Source organism: Sus scrofa, chromosome 6, assembly GCF_054392235.1.
Source record: "Sus scrofa isolate SSC_HxYL_T2T_F1_AM1 chromosome 6, Sscrofa_HxYL_maternal_Yorkshire_Landrace_v2.0, whole genome shotgun sequence".
NCBI lineage: Eukaryota > Metazoa > Chordata > Mammalia > Artiodactyla > Suidae > Sus > Sus scrofa.
In genome coordinates, this window is record NC_139388.1 from 165,061,489 (window position 1) to 165,077,691 (window position 16,203).

A 16,203-nucleotide genomic window follows, 5' to 3' on the forward strand; every position below is an offset into this window, starting at 1 on the left:
ATAGCATCATTTCCTACCAATGTCTGCTCTGATTGGTCTACCAATTGTTACATATTTTCAAATATCACCAGATGAAGATACTGATTTTTCATGCAGAATTTTGGAGGAGGAGTGAACAGTAAAGGTCCATTTGAATGTATTTTGTTAAAGCTGCTGTTTTCCCTTAGTTAATTTTTTGCCTTTATTTTCATCGATTGTACAAATGTTATTTCATAATTTAATGTAATTTACAAGAAAAAATATCCATGCATAGTTCCATCCATTCTGAATATAGACTGAACTTTTTTTCTGTTTCCTTCCAGGACTTGTCTTTTGATCACCACCATTCTGCCACTGAGCTGTACACCTCCAAATTGAGTTTTTCCTATATTTTTCTTCTATAATTTTGTTTTTCATATTTATTACATTTTTAGTCCTCCTCAAGCCAGTCTTGTATAAGGTGTAGAAGTGATAAAATATGGTAATTGAGGCCTTGATATATTAGTTTCTGGGGGGGATTATCAAAGTCTTCAGCTACAATTATGCATCTATCTATTTCTCCCTGAAGTTCTGTATATTTTAAGACTATATAATTAGGTGCATCTGTGTGTTTTACCTGTCGCATTTGTATGTGCCTACTGCTTATGAATATGTAGTGACTTTTTATCATTTATTATCTTTTAAGACTACAATTCCTTCCTGTTTGCTGCATTCTTGAAACTAATACAACATTGTAAGTCAACTACATTCCAATAAAATTTAAAAATAAAATAAAATTCCTGCAGTTTCCGTCATGGCTCAGTGGTTAATGAATCCATCTAGGAACCATGAGGTTGTGGGTTCGATCCCTGGCCTTGCTCAGTGGGTTAAGGATCCAGCGTTGCCGTGAGCTGTGGTGTGGGTCGCAGATGCGGCTCGGATCCCGCGTTGCTGTGGCTCTGGCGTAGGCCGGTGGCTACAGCTCCGATTAGACCTCTAGCCTGGGAACCTCCATATGCTGAGGCAGTGGCCCAAGAAATGGCAAAAAGACAAAAACAAAAAAAAATAAATTCCTTTCTGACAGATATTACAATCACAACCCAGTTCATGTTTTCCTGGTGTGTTTTCTTTCATTTTTTTTTTTTTAAGTCTTTCTATCTCCTTATGTTTTAAGTGTGTCTCTGATGACCAATTTATTGTTGGATATAATTTTAAAAATCCAATTGGTGAGATTAATATATTGCATTTAATGTAATATATGAAGAGTTAATCCTGCCATCCATGTTCTATATATTCTTATTATTTGTTATTTGTTATTTTATTTTGGCCATGCCCATGGTATGTGGAGGTTCCCAAGCCAGAGCCACTGCAGTGATTATACCAGATCCTTAACCTGCTATGGCACAGAGAACTCCTATTTTTTTATTTTTAACCTCCATTTCTGCTTTTTTTTTTCAGCCGTAGTTGTGGCATTTGGAGGTTCCCAGGCCAGGCATCAAACCCATGTCACAGCAGTGAGCTGAGACATATCAGTGACAACACTAGATCCTTAACCCACTAGGCTACCAGAGTATTCCTCTGCTTTCTTTATTATTTATTGAAACATAGCGAATTTACAGTGTTGTGCTAATTTCTAGTGTGTACCAAAGTGATTCATATATATATGAAGCATTTAGGTTGCTTCTATGTCTTGGCTGTTGTAAATAGGGCTGCTCTGAACACTGGGGTACATGTGTCGTTTTAAATTAAGAGTTTTCACTGGATAAATGCCCAGGAGTGGGCTTGCTCGATCATATAGTTACTCTGTTTTCAGTTTTTTAAGGAACCTCCGCACTGTTCTCCATAGTGGCTGCACAAATATACATTCCCACCAAAAATGTAAGCGGGATCCCTTTTCTCCACACCCTCTCCAGCATTTATTATTTGTAGACTTTTATTTTTTTATTTTTTATTTTTTATTTTTTTGTCTTTTTGGCATTTCTAGGGCTGCTCCCGCAGCATATGGAGGTTCCCAGGCTAGGGGTCGAATCGGAGCTGTAGCCACCGACCTACACCACAGCTCACGGCAACACCAGATCCTTAACCCACTGAGCAAGGCTAGGCAGGGATCAAACCTGCAACCTCATGGTTCCTAGTCGGATTCATTAACCACTGGGCCACCACGGGAACTCCTGTAGACTTTTTTTTATGACCAGGCCAGGGATTGAATCCGAGCAGCAGCTGCAACCTACGCCACAGCTGTGGCAACATTAGATCCTTTAACCCACTATGCCATGCTGGGGATCAAACCCATGCTGCCACAGAAACAACACCTGCTGGGTCGCAGCAGCAACTTCCAAGTTGTTAAGGCATTTTGAGTTTATTTTTATGTATGGAGTGAGAGTGTGTTCTAACTTCAATGATTTATATGCAGCTGTCCAGCTTTTCCAACATCACTTGCTGAAGACACTGTCTTTTGTCCATTGTATATTCTTGCCTCTTTTGTCAAAGATTAATTGATCATAAGTATTTAGGTTTATTCGGAGCTCTCTATTCTGTTCCATTGAGCTATGTGTCCTTTTTTGTGCCAGTACCATGTGTTTTGATTATTGCAGCTCTGTCTATAGTATATTCTGAAGTCTGGGAGGCTTATGTTTCCAGTTTTGCATTTTTGCTTTCTATTGGCTAGGCTGAATTTTCTTCTGTGAGTTTAAAATTTATACATAATTTTTTTTCCTGTGGTGGTAGCCATTAACTTCATATCCGTAGGCTTAGGAGAGTTCCTCCATCTCAGCAGTTTGAACAAAAGCCCAAACAAAAGTTCTAAGGGTGATGCTTAGAGATCTGATGTACCATGTGCACATGCTGATCCAATCATGTTGCTGTGGTAGAAGGTGTTTTATCTCCAAAGAAAACACAGAGTATCGTTAACAAAAGGAGGAGGAGTTCCTGCTGTGGCACAGTGGGTTAAGAATCTGATCGTAGCAGTTTGGGTCTCTGTGCAGGCCTGGGTTCCAACCCCCGGCTGGGGTAAAGGGTCTGGCATTGCTGTGGCTGCAACCTAAGTTGCAGCTGTGGCTCATATTCAATTTCTGGCCAGGAACTTCCATACACCATGGGTACAGCAATAAAAATAAAAATCTTAAAAGAAAAAAAAAGGTGGAATGGAGGCTGGGAGACCACAAAATAATATATGTCCACACTTCATACTGCATTAACTTTTTAAAACCTCAGTTTCTTCATCTGTGAAATGGCAATGATAATAACTATCACAAAAGGGTGATCTGAGGAACAAATTGGGTAATAGGAGGACTGTCCCTTGTTAATCATAAAGTGCTGTGCAAAGATTAGTTATTATTGCTCTTACATTCCTCTCGTGGTATCATTTGTTTAGATGTTGATATTTTTCTGTATTGTTACATGGGGAAGTACCATCCTAGCCAGCTTTCTTCCTAAATTGTGCTGGTGTCTGTAGAATTGATTTTCCTTTCCTATGAATAATGAAGGTCCCAGATGTGAGGATCATATTTGACCTGGTCGTCAGTTTCCATTCAAACAATCCTGAAGTTGCAGGACAGCATAACTTGCTAGTAGACTCATCAGACTGCACACAGCTGAAAGCTTGGTGCAATGGTGCCCTACTGGGCTCCACTTCCTTCTCTACGTCACATTAGATGTGTGACCTTACTCAGGTCACTTTAACTCTCTGATCTTGAAAAATGAAGGTTATAAGAAGACCCGCCTTTTAAAGTTGTGGTAGGATTAAATAAGATTATATATAAAATGCTCTGGCCTTTATATATAAATGCTCTTTAGCTTGTCAGATTCAAAATCTCTTTATTGAGCACTTACTAATTTCCATTCTGGTGCATCATGGCTAGGTTGAGTATAGGTTCTTTCTCATCTCTGTAGTACATTGCATTGCTCTGTTTCCTTAGATATGAACCACTGTCTCCCTCAAAGCCCTATGTCTTCATAGTTTGGACCGGGAATACTTGCCAGAATGATAAAGTCTCATGGGAAATATTGTTCTTTATGGGCAACTGAAGTTGAGAATTCTGCCCTTCATATATGAAAATCTAGATTCGGACTAAAGTGAAAGATAGTAATGAACCTACCGTGTTTACCAGAATAGGTTTACGATTGCTCTGCCTTAGGGGGAAGTTCAAGTATCATCAAGCTCCTTTAGAACATTTCACTGGACATTCAAATGATGGGTCTGACAGTGGTCTGGGTTATGAGTCAAGATGAAAGTCCCAGAAAGGAAATGAAACAGTACTATGTAGGCCATCACCACCCCACACCCTGCCAAACACAGCTGTTTAGACCGGGACTGGGAATCTGACCCAAAGGCAAGCAACCCATGAGCTTGCCAGCAACCCACAAATATGGCCTGGCTTCTAAAAACGAGTTGAACAAAGCAATAGTTCTCTCTCAGGAGTTTGAGTTGGGAAACATGAAGTGATTGAGGCAATTAGTAGCAATAAGAACTATAAACAAAAGGAGAGATCATGAGGTCGAGGAGGGGTATGTATGGGAGGAAACCGAGCCTGGGCTGGGATAAACCACAGTGCTGAGGAAGCAGAATTAGGAGTGAGTGGAAGCAGTGATGTAGCAAAAGAGATGCATTTATTCAACAGATATTTCTAGAGTTCCTTCCATGAACTAGGCACTGCATTAGGCTCTGAATGGATAAAAGTGACTAAGACTCAGCCTCTGCATTCACAGCTAACCTTAATTTTAGTAGGGAAGAGAGGCAAAACAGGTAACCAAACAAATGTATAAAATTACAAATTTCTGTAAGGACTAAAAAGAAAACAAGTACGCGGCTTACGTAGAACATACCAGGAGGGAAGCTCCTTAAGAAACACCGTCGTGGGGGAGATGCCCTCAGAACAGACAACTAAAGTGAGACCTGTAGAATGAGAAGGGGCAGGGAGAAGGGTATTTAAGGCAGAGGATGTGTAATGTCTGCTGGCAGGAAAGGACTTACGTTCAAAGAAGCTAGAAAGCAACAAAACAAGCCCTGTGGTTAGAGGGAAGTGAAGGAAAGGGAAGCAGCATGAGATGAGTTTGGAGGAGTAAGCAAGAAGCACGTCAAAGGACTCAGCAGGCCTTGAAATGGAGCTGGGTATTTAGTCCCTGTGTAGAGAGAAGTCCTGAAAATATTTGAGGTTGGGTAAGAACATGATCCCGTGTCATGTGGTAGGTAAGCGCAAAGGCTAAAAAGTCAGTCTAGGTTCAAGCCCAAGTTCTACTATTTACCAGCTGTGGGACCTGGGGCCATTACTTAATGTCTCTGTGCTACAGTTTCCCTGTCTATAAAATTAAGATAAGTTGGTTTTTACTTCGCAGAGTGGTTGTGAAGATTAAATATATGTAAAGTGCTTACAGCTGTTCTTGACACATAACAAACACCTGATATATGTACGCTTATATTATGTGTTTTCAAAAAGGTCATGGTAGCTACTAAATGGAGAATGAATGTGTTGGGGATAAATGAGAGGCTAGTGATGAATTTGATGAGTCTGGGTGAGAGCTGATGAGTGAAGAGATAGTAATGGAGACATAAAAATGGACTCCTCTGACTTATTTTTGGAGGTAAAGTTTTCTTTCTTTCTTTCTTTCTTTTTTTTTTTTTTTGTCTTTTTGCCTTTTCTAGGGCCGCACCCTCAGCATGTGGAGTTCCCAGGCTAGAGGTCTAATCGGAACTGTAGCCGCCGGCCTACGCCAGAGCCACAGCAAAGCAGGATCGGAGCCGCGTCTGAGACCCACACCACAGCTCATGGCAATGCCAGATCCTTAACCCACTGAGCAAGGCCAGGGATCGAACCCACAACCTCATGGATCCTAGTCGGATTTGTTAACCATTGTGCCACGACAGGAAGTCCAGGAGGTAAGGTTTTCTTATTTTGCAGATGGACTGGACATTGTGTCTGAAGGAAATAGAGGAATCAAGACGGTCTCCTAGGTTTCTGACTATAGAGCAACCAGGCAGATTGGCGGCGGTATTTACTGAGAGAGAGGAGCCTGGGGAAGAGGGTTGGACAGGGAGATGAGGAGTCCTATTTTAAACATGTTAAACTGAAGATGTCACTGAGCTCTTTAAGTGGGTGTCAGTTCGGCAGGTAGTTCTAAGTTTCGAGACCAGAGAGAGGTCTGGGGTGAAGACAGCTCTTTGGAAGTCATTACCACGCCAGCATTCGCGGGCTCAGCCGTGGTTGAGATGGGCTAGGAAGGGACTACACAGAGGGAAGCGAAGGGAGCCATGAGGCCCGAGGAGCAGCACATTGCAGGGTGTTTGAATAGACATGGGGAATGAGGAGAGACCTGTGAGCAGAGAGTAAAACCAGAAGAGAAGGGTATCAGAAACCAAGAGAGGAGAGTGTTTCAAGAATACTGCAGAGGTCAGCAGAGTGTGGAAAGGTCAAATAAAATGATAGAAAGATGTTGGTCACTAGTGATCTTCATAAGAGCCACTTCATTGAAGTGTGTATCGGGTGAGGGGTCTTAAGTAAGCATACAGTGGGTTGAAAAATGAACTGGAGGTATTCTTTTTGTTATTTTTTAATTTTTATTTATTTATTCATTTATTTTTGTCTTTTCTAGGGCCATTCCTGCGGCATTTGGAGGTTCCAAGGCTAGGGGTCAAATCGGAGCTGTAGCCACCGGCCTATGCCACAGCCACAGCAACACAGGATCCAAGCCTTGTCTGCAACCTACACCACAGCTCACGGCAACGCCGGAGCCTTAACCCACTGAGCAAGGCCAGGGATCGAACCCGCAACCTCACAGTTCCTAGTCGGATTCGTTAACCACTGCGCCACAATAGGAACTCCGTTGTTGTTGTTTTTAGGGCTGCACTGGCAGCATATGGAAGCTCCCAGGCTAGGGGCTGAAGCAGAGCTACAGCTGTGAGCTGGAGGTATTCTTACTTTGTCAGCACATATAGTGAAACTCCAACAACACAGAAAACAACTCCTACATACAGATGACACACACCTTCATGAAGTGTTCCATGTGTGTTGTTTATGGATTTGACTTTTGGACAGTGTTGACTGGACAATCAACAAGAATGAAAGGGATCCTAAAACTGAACATAAACAGACACGAATAAGTCTAACTACATTTGCTATTATTTTGTTTTCTTTTTAGGGCCACACTGGCGGCATATGGAGGTTCCCAGGCTAGGGGTCTAATCAGAGCTACAGCTGCCAGCCTATGCCACAGACACAGCAACAGAGGATCGGAGCCACGTCTGCGAGCTGCATCACAGCTCACGGCAATGCCAGATCCTTAACCCAATGAATGAGGCCAGGGATCGGAACCCACAACCCGAAAATGGGTCCTAGTTGGATTTGTTTCTGCTGCACCAGGAACTCCCCTAACGACATTTAAATAAGTAATATAACCACTCTGAAGGAAGATAAAAAATGAATCCAAATAGCTTTTAAACACAAGATTTTGACCATATTCCCTTAGTCTAAAAACAAAACAGAACTGCAATTATTGAACCCTATTTCATAGATTATTTTCTTTAGTGGAATGGATATAGCAATTCTGGAAATATTTTGTATGTATCATAACAGTGAACAAATGAAAAAAAGATGTCAATTAAAAAAAAAAAAAAGCCATGGATGCTATTGGAAGCCAAAGTTCTCAACTGTGGGAAAAGGGAAATGCAAATCAGGAATAACAGAAAGAAACCTGTGGTGGTGAATTGGAATGAGAGGTACCAGTAGTGAATTCATGATTAAAAATAGTTCAACTATATTAAGTTGCCTTTCCTCCTTGGCTCTGTTTACTTAAAGGGCCCGGAAGCAATTAGTCCACAGTAGCAATGGATATATCTGGTGCCCAGATTTTGCTTTCTAAATACCATTCTCCACTAAAAGGAGTGTTCTTTTGGAGAGGGGGATGTCCAAGGCTGGACAGGGAAGTACAAGATTAACCCGGAACATTGTATTGTACCAGAAAGCAAGGAAATGCTATTTTTTAAAAAAGTATGTATCTGAAGGACACTGAAGCCGGATTAGAGGAGCTTTCACTGGCCAAATCTATGACAAGTGGAAGAATAAAATGAATAATGACAATAATGAATTATAACCTGTTAAATAAAATAAGAATCCATGAGTTTTGTACTGATGATAATAAATAAACACATAAATCAAAGGAGAGGGTGTTCCCATTGTGGCCCAGCAGTAACAAACCTGACTAGCATCCATGAGCACAAGGGTTTGATCCCTGGCCTCGCTCAGTGGGTTAAGGTTCTGGCATTGCTGTGAGCTGGGGTATAGGTCGCAGATGTGGCTGGGATCTGGAGTTGCTGGTTGCTGTGGCTGTGGTGTAGGCCAGCAGTTACAACTCCAATTCGACCCCTAGCCTGGGAACTTCCATATGCTTGGGTGTGGCCCTAAAAATAAATAAATAAATAAACATATAGGAGAGAGGGGCAAGATCTTGCTTACCGTAGAATGCTAGCCAAAAAATGTAGATGAGGAGTTCCCATCGTGGCCCAGTGGAAACAAATCTGGCCAGGAACCGTGAGGTGGGTTCGATCCCCGGCCTCGATCAGTGGATCCAGCGTTGCTGGTTGCTGTGGCTGTGGCATAGGCTGGCAGCAATAGCTTCAATTGGACCCCTAGCCTGGGAACCTCCATATGACAGGGGAGCGGTCCTAAAAAAAAAAATGTAGGTGAAACAATGGTGCTAAAGAATCACCATTTTGCAATTATCGTAGTAATTGACTCAGGCAAGAATTACCGGTGAATGGTGAAAACTTTGGGCAAAAGTTTTGAAGAGGAACAGGATATTTACATAGTCTCAGGGTACTTCTCCATGGATTACTCGTTACTGACATAGGGGAAAAAACGCTAACTTTACAGTGATGATATCTGGAAGATACCACCTTAACCAACTGATCGAAATAAATATCATCAATAATGGGACCAGGTAACACCATGTTACTCCTCATGTGACACTAAGGACAGAACATCCTGTAGGTAGTATTCCTGTCCACTCTAAAAAAAAAGAAAAAAGAAAGAAAACTGTAAATCTCATCATAAGGAAATAGGACCACAAACCCAAATAGAAGGAAATTCTACAAAACACTGGCTTGAACTTTTTTTTAAAGTCAGTATCATGAATAACAATCTATTTTAGATTAAAAGAAACTGAGGAGTCAGGAGAGTTCAATGCAATGCATAATTAGGGGTCAGGCACCAGATCAGACCCTGTAAAGGAGGGAAAACTGCTACGTAGGCGGTTATCAGACCAAGAAGTGAACTTGGAATATGGACTACATAGAAGGATTATATCAATGTTAAATTTCTTGAATTTAATCATCATATTGGGGGTGGGAGGTGAGGAGAGGAATAAATAGGTACGTAACGAATGTCCTCGTTCTTACAAAACACACACTGAAATATTTACAGCATTGGGGTAAATACTACAATTCTAATGGTTCAGAACTCCCCCCTCCAGGAGTTCCCACTGTGGTGCAACTGGCTCTGCGGGATCATTGGCCTCTTGGCAGTGTTGCGACAAAGGTTCAATCCCTGGAGGCAGGCAACAGTAGTTGCTGCAGCTGAAGCTTGGGTCGCATCTGTGGCTCAGATCTGATCCCTGGCCTGGAAGCTCCATATGCCAGGGGGGTGGCCAAAAAAAAGGACTCCCCCCTCTGTACATACATTCACACTTAGATAAAGAGACTATGGCAAAATATTAACTTTTGGTTAACCTGGGTGAAGAGTATATGGGAATTCTCTGTAATATTCTTACAACTCTTCTGAAAGTTTGGAATTACTTTAGAGTAAAAAGTTTAACAATAAATTGGAGATGAGTAAGCAGAAACAGTAAGCAGATAATTCTTTAGAGAAATTTGGCTCTGAAGGGGAGCAGAGAAATAGAACCAGAGAGTCAGGGTTGTAAAATAGCTCTTCAAAGACAAGAGAAACTAGGAGAGGTTTGCATGCTGATGACAACAAGGATGGGCCTCAGCAACTCCTTCTTAAGAAGAGAGATTCAGCGCTCCTACCTTTAGATACTTGTGAGCATTTCTGAAAACCCATTTTTTCCCCTTAAACTGCAAACAGGAAAAGACATTTGGGTCACCACTTGAGGGCAGTACAAAATGACGCTGTCTGCCTTTCTGGTGGTTTTATTGTTTTAGCTGCGGAACCAAACCAAACCAAAACAAAACAAACAAAACCCTTTACATGATTTTCTTTCAAATGCGTTACATGAAATAAACCTCCTTCTAACACACTATTTTTTTTCAAATGTTTTACACAAGAAAAGCCCAACATAATTCATAACAGGAGTTGGGCAGGGGGAGTGAAGGGAGTCTCACACATGCTTGGAAAAGTGCCTGCCACGTGTTATAAGTTTAATAAAGAATAAATGATAACAGAAAAACTAGAGCAGACCAGAGCTGGAAGGCACCCTACCTCCCCCCACCCAGGTTTCAACACTTATCAGGTTAGTCTGTGATAACCTCCCCCCCAGGTTTCAACACTTATCAGGTTAGTCTGTGATAACCTCCCCCCCAGGTTTCAACACTTATCAGGTTAGTCTGTGAAGACAGAGTTTGTGGTTGCTTCAAATGACATCATAAAAATAGCTTGGGAAGAGATTGGCCTCGTTATTGGTATTGATACTGAGTGCGTGAAAAACCTGTCATACCTCAGTTGCAAGACTGTACCTCTCTGTCTTCCTTGACCTTGGAGAATGTGACTTTTTACCTTCCACTTTATCTGCTGCAACCAGTCCTATGCTCTGGACAGCAGAGTGCTAATCATAGGCAGCCTATTTCCCACAACTTTCTAGCAGGAGTTTCAGACTCATAAGATATCACATGCTCGGCTTTCCTACCAACACTGGGAGATGGAATTGAAGTCTACTGGAGAGAAAGTGAATGGGCATGTAGCAGCACACTGTTTGAAAAGAAATAGCAGTATCAGTGCAGTAGAGGGGAAATAAAAGGACAATCAGGAAATCCTAGCGAAATGTAAAAATTCTAAATAGGACCTAAATAGGAGTTCCCATTGTGGCTCAGCAGTAAGGAACCTGACTAGTATCCATGAGGATGCAGATTTGATCCCTGGTCCCACTCAGTGGGTTAAGGATCCTGCGTTGCCATGAGCTTTGGTATAGGTTGCAGACATGGCTCAGGTCTGGTGCTGTTGTGCCTGTGGCATAGGCTGGCAGCTGCAGCTCTGATTCAACCCCTAGCCTGGGAACCTTCATATGTCGCAGGTGCAGCCCTAAAAAGAAAAAAAAAAAAATGACCTAAGTACATAATGGAGAAGAAAGTCCTTTTTGTCAGCCACATGGCACACAAAATTTCCTGGGTTAGGGGATGGAACTTGTACCACGGCAGTGGATCTTTAATCTACTAGGCCACCAGGGAACTCCTGAGAAGAAAGACTTTAAACTGATCAAAAATACAGAAACCAATATGACTTCATATCATGCTAATAAATGGACTCAACTATATAGAAGGACCCCTAACCTCACTATTACCTTCAAAAAATGCTCAGGCATCTGCTTGGCATTTTCAAAGATCTCGTAACCCGGCCCCAGCCTGTTCTCTAGTTTCCTCTCTTGACATAGCACCTGACCCATGGTCCAACTGAACACTTGTACTGAACACTTGCTGCATATAACTGTTTTATCAGACTATGCTCTGCACTTGCTCCATTTCCAGGCTCATCTCAAATGCCACCTTGTTTGCAAACTTTCCTTTATCTGACCCTCACACTTACTTGAAGACTTTTTTTGGGCCCAGCCATTGCATGCACCATTCCATTCATTTCATTCTGCTTTGTCCTCCCCACTATATAGTGAGCACTTTGAGGTCTTACTACGACTATTATTTTAGGGATTGTTTCCATTTATTATTGATCTAGCAAAAATCTTTCTTAACTTTCTACCTCTCTTGTCTATCTAGCTGACTCACTCTAGCAGTTCTTTGACCCTCCCACCCCCGCCCCAGCTCTACCGTCTAGTGATCCTAACACCTATTCGCCAACGCTTACTGTTTCATATTCTCTCACTTCTATTTTTACCCACTTCACTTCCAAGGTCCAATGTTATAATCATTCCCTTGATATGTCTCCTCGCTTGCCTCTCTCACTGTGTTATTTTGCCTCACAAAATTCCTACCCTGGACAATCTAACGCTTCGCTTACGTTTTAACCTTTGGAAAAGTAGATGCAGAAAAACTCACAACAGTGTCAGCTGGACTCTTGAACTTCATTAACCTCAAGGGGGCCTTTGGTGCTCCCTGGGAATCATTTTATTTTGAAAGTCCATCCACTCTCCCTAAATGATTATTTCACACCTTTTCTTTCCTCAAACTTCTAGCGACTTCCCAGGCCGTTTCCCTCTCACCAGATACCTCCCCCATCGGCCCCCATAGCAGCATACTCCATCCTGCCTTTGGTACTTAAGAGCCCATCATTCCCCCTACGTGCCATCTGTTCTCTCTCTGACCTCTATCATCAATACTTCACGTTCCAAAGGATCATCCCATCAGCTTAAAAAAGTACCACGTTCCTTCTCATCCTACAAAAAAGAAGTCACTCTTGACTCCATATCCCCTTTCAGTTACCACCCTATTTCTTGCTTTCCATGTCAACTAACCATCTCTGAAGGATAATCTGTATTCCCTGACACCACGTCCTTTCTTTTCATTCTCTCCTGAGCCCACTTTAATCAGGCTTGACCCCTTTTCTTAACTGGAATTGTTCTTACTAAGGACACCACAGACCTCCGCTCTGACAAATCGGAGGTCAATTTCAGTCCTCATCAAACTCGCCCTATGATCAGGTTTGACACATCTGCTCACTCCTGCCTTCCTTATTTCCTCCTGAAGAGCTTTTCTTGATTCAGCTCCAGGACAGACACCATACTCTCCTGGTTTTCCTCTAAGCTCACTGCTGCTCCTTTGCAGTTTCCTTTGCAGTTCTTCATTCCCCTGAGCTAGAACATTGGAGGGGCGCAGGGTTCAGTAGTAGGACTCCTTGGATCTACAGACATTCATCGGACAGAGGGTCCCACCCAGTCTCATGGCTTAAAATGCCCACATATGCAAGGATATGCTACCTCAGGCCTCTCTCCTGAACGCCACACTCATTCCACTTTCATCTCTAACATTCCGTTGTGTGTGTCTAAAAAGGTGTCTTAAACCTACTCCATGACCAAAGTCTTTCTCCCCACATTGGTTTCTCACACGGTCTTCTTTATCTTAGTAAAAGGCAATTCCATCACTCCAGTTGCTCAGACAAAAAAAAACTGGCATCCTCCTTAACTCTTTTCTTTCTCTCATATTAAGGAGAGTTAATCCTTGAGCAAGTCCAGTGGGCCCTAACTTCAAAATATATACAAATCTGACAACTTCCTACCTCCTTTATCTCCAGTGCTAACACCCTGCCCCAAACTATCATCCATCATCATATTTATCAATCTTTTTTTTTTTTTTTTGGTCTTTTTTTTTTTTTTGCTGTTTCTTTGGGCCGCTCCCGAGTCACATGGAGATTCCCAGGCTAGGGGTCGAATCGGAGCTGTAGCCCCCCGCCTATGCCAGAGCCACAGCAACGCGGGATCTAAGCCGCGTCTGCAACCTACACCACAGCTCACGGCAACGCCGGATCCTTAACCCACTGAGCAAGGGCAGGGACCGAACCCGCAACCTCATGGTTCCTAGTCGGATTCGTTAACCACTGCGCCACGACGGGAACTCCCCATCATCATATTTGGATTACTGTAACAATTTCACATTTGTTATACCAATTTCTGCCCTTGTTTACTTAGGATCCCTTTTTCCCACAGTAGTCCAAATAATTTTTTTTTTTTTGGTTGTGCCTGTGGCATGTGGAAATTCCAAGGCCATGTATTTAACCCACGCCACGGCATCAACAAGAGCCACTGTAGTGACAATGTTAGATCCTTAATCCAATGCGCCACGACGGGAACTCCTAAATAATCTTCTTTAAACCTAAGCTACAGCATGTTCTTTCTCTGCTCAAAACTCTCCATTTCATTCAGAATAAAAGGCAAAGTCTTTAAAAAGGCCTACAAGACCATGTCCCACTTCATATGGGACCCCATAACCTCTCTGACTTCCTTTCTTAATCATTCACCCTTTCCCTCGCTCTGCTCCGGCCATTGGCTTCCTGGATGTTTCTCAAACTCCTCAGGCAGACCCCTGCCTCAAATCTGCTGGTTTCTTTTACCTTGACTACTCCCCATCCTAGATATACTCTTGGTCACTTTCTTACTTCAAGTCTTTTCTCAAATGTTTTCCTCTCCATGGGAACTTCTCTGACCACCCTAGACGCTCAACCTCTCCCCTTCTCATATCGGCTCTCATCTATCCATCTTCCTTCCCTAACGTATTTTTCTCCAAATCAGCTTATGATTATATACATATAGTGCATATATGAACTATATAGATGTACATAATCATGTTGGTAGAAATAGAATCTGTAAATTATAAATATAATTTGTCATTTATTTATTTATACTTTTGTATATAGCTTATATAATTGTCACCATTGAAATATAAACTACATGAAGGCAAATTCTGTCTGTTTTGTCTGCTGTTCTATACTGTGTACCTAGAACAGTGCCCAGCACTGTTCCATTTTATAAATGAGGGAACCAAAGCTCAGATAGGCTAAGAAACTAACCTTAAATCACACAAAGAATAAGTGGCAGAGCTGAGGTTGAAATTAAGGTGTCTTTTTCTTTAAGACCCACGACTTTATTTTATTTTATTTTATTTTTAATAATTTTTTTATTTTCCCACTGTACAGCAAGGGGGTCAGGTTATCCTTACATGTATACATTACAATTACATTTAAGACCCACGACTTTAACCACCATGGTATGCCCTCTTTATCTATGTCCCTGTACTCAGTCTTCTTAAGTTTGTCACCACTGCCTCTGCCTCTCTTCAATAACCCTTACCAGGAAATCTAAAGCCTCCCTGACTCCACTGCTTCACCCTTTACATAGAGCAGAGTAACTTTTCTCCTGTGTGTCTGTACATTTAAGTGTTTCTTTTTTCTCTATACTCAAGAGTTGCACGACCATCACCATTGTCTAATTACAGACCATTTTCATCACCCTCAAAGAAACCTGGTACCCAGTCACTCTCCTCTTCCTCTACCCCCAGCTGCTGACAACTGCTAATCTGCTTTCTGTCTCCATGGATTTGCCCTTTCTGGACCTTTCATATAAATGGAGTCGTACAAAATGTGGTCTTTTGCTTTTGGCTTCTTTATCTTAGCATAATGTTTTCAAGGTTTATCCATGCTGTGTCTAGTATCAGGTTCATTCTTTTTTTATTGCTGAATAATACTCCTGTTTTTAAAGTTATAGCCATTTTAGCAGATGCGAAGCAGTATTTCATTGTGATTTTGATTTGTACTTCTCAAATGACTAATAACATTGAGCATCTTTTTGTGTACTTTTTGGTTATTCGTGTGTGTATATATATATATGTATTCTTTGAAGGAATGTTGATTCAAATCTTTTATCCACTTCTAATTGGTTGAGTTATAATAGTTCTTTGTATATTCTGGGTAACTCATTTATGAGATATCTGCTTTGCAAATTTTTTTCCCCATTCCTTGAATTGCCTTTTCAATTTCTTGATGGTGCCCATCGAAACACGTTTTTAATTTTGATGAAATTCAGTTTACCTATTTTCTTTTTGCTGCTTATGCTTTTGGTGTTACATCTAAGAAATCTTCACCTAATCCAAGATCATGAAGATTTACATCTTTTTCTCTTTTTAGGGCCACACCTGCAGCATTTGGAAAAGTCCAGTTTAAGGGTCCAATCAGAGCTGCAGCTGCCAGCCTACCCCACAGCCACAGCAACTCCAGATCTGAGCCAAGTCTGTGATCTACACCCGTAGCTCATGGTAACACCAGATCCTTAACCCACTGAGTGAGGCCAGGGGTTGAACCCACATCCTTTTGTATATTAATCGGGCTTGTTAGCACTGAGACATAACAGGAACTCCCCATCTATTTTTTTCTTCTTCTTAGTTTTTGCCAAGAGCTATATAGTCTTACATTTATATCAATGATCTACTTTGAGTTAGTTTTTTATATGGCATCTTTGAGGTGGGGTCCACCTTCACTCTTTTTCATGTGGACATCTGGTTGCTCCAGTACCATTTATTGAAAAGATTATTCTTCCATTTCATTGAATTGTTTTGGCAATCTTGTGAAAAATCACTTGACCATAATT

The 16,203-nt window shown here is 41.6% G+C and overlaps 2 protein-coding genes across 9 annotated transcripts in view; both read left to right on the plus strand.

Moving 5' to 3' along the window:
• Positions 1-755, plus strand: part of CALR4 (calreticulin 4) — a 60,697-nt gene extending 59,942 nt beyond the window's left edge. For 6 of the 8 annotated variants that reach the window (XM_084965104.1, XM_084965099.1, XM_084965097.1 and 3 more), the window contains one exon: positions 303-439. The gene's annotated coding sequence lies outside the window, so the exon portion shown is untranslated. Of the gene's footprint in view, positions 1-302 lie in introns of all 8 variants that reach the window. The other 2 variants (XM_084965101.1, XM_084965098.1) reach the window with 2 other exon arrangements.
• Positions 1-16,203, plus strand: part of RAB3B (RAB3B, member RAS oncogene family) — a 580,278-nt gene that overhangs the window by 428,786 nt on the left and 135,289 nt on the right. The gene's annotated exons all lie outside the window — the stretch shown is intronic.